Source organism: Echinops telfairi, unplaced genomic scaffold (assembly GCF_000313985.2).
Source record: "Echinops telfairi isolate 266 unplaced genomic scaffold, ASM31398v2 ScPeMD7_356;HRSCAF=729, whole genome shotgun sequence".
Classification (NCBI taxonomy): Eukaryota; Metazoa; Chordata; class Mammalia; order Afrosoricida; family Tenrecidae; genus Echinops; species Echinops telfairi.
Window position 1 is genome coordinate 8574 of NW_022104254.1, and position 1176 is coordinate 9749.

The following is a 1176-nucleotide window of genomic DNA, read 5'->3' on the forward strand; positions in this document are numbered from 1 at the left end:
ATGTCTCACCACCCTTGATTCTAAAGAGTATTCTGGCTGTGCTTCTACACACCCAATTGGCTTGTTTTCCTAGTGTATGCAGTACTTTCAATATCAAGGAGACCAGATGGACGTTGCCAAGGATTTCATCTTGCTTGGATTCAAACCCAGTGCCCACTGGCGCAGCAGTCCAGAAACCAAATCATGTATTGTCTTGGGCAAACCTGCCACACAATACCTCTGTAGAGTGTGAAGGATATACTGTGAGGACTACAGGGACACCCTCGGTATGGTATTTTCCATGGCCTCCTCAAATGGGAAAGTTGGACACTGAGTAAGGCAGATGGAAGAACACTGATACATTTGAATTATGTTGTTTGGTAAACAATACTGACAGAACCGTGGCTGCAAAAGACAGCCAGACGAGTGGCTGGAGATGGACCAAATTGTCAGAATTGCTTTTCTGAATTAGTTCTCAAGTCTGGCTAGTCTTAAAAGCTCCAATAAGAAAGAGGTCCTTGCTAATCTGTCATACGAAATAGCAATATAAATATCCAAAATATCACCATCAAATGAATCAAACATAAGTGACAATGCTCTGAGTGATTGCATACTTGATACTTTTCTATCATTTAAAATGAGAATGAAAAGTAGAAGGGAGCTGGTTGGTTGGTTGGTCCTACTTTCACTACACCAAGTGGTGAATGAAAGGGATGAGCTGAGAGCTTCAGAGTCACGGTTCAAGTATCATGTAAAACACCTGGAAGTTTCTACTTATTATTCAAGTTGCCTTGAAATAAAGGTTCATTTCTTGTAGCAACAGAGCTGATATTCCTAAAACTCAATCTCCGAATTTTATTGTAAGAGTGGCTGAATTACAACAGCAATTGAATTCCCCACCTTAGATGGTTTCTGAACTTAAAGTGAAAGAATTGATCGGGAAGAAATGTGATTCTGAAACTTGGGATGGAAACATATTGGCAGATAATCTGAAAGCTGGGGACAATGACTCACACTTGCCAATAGAACTGATCATGCCTAATGAAAAGCCATCCTCCCCAATAAAGCCTGAGATGTTGCCTGTGGCAAATCTCCCAAATGTCCTACACTATATTGCCAAGCTCCTCCAAGAATCACCCACACCATTCATTTTTCTTTCTAGACCTATAACTAGACTTAAATCCTAGCATGTCACAA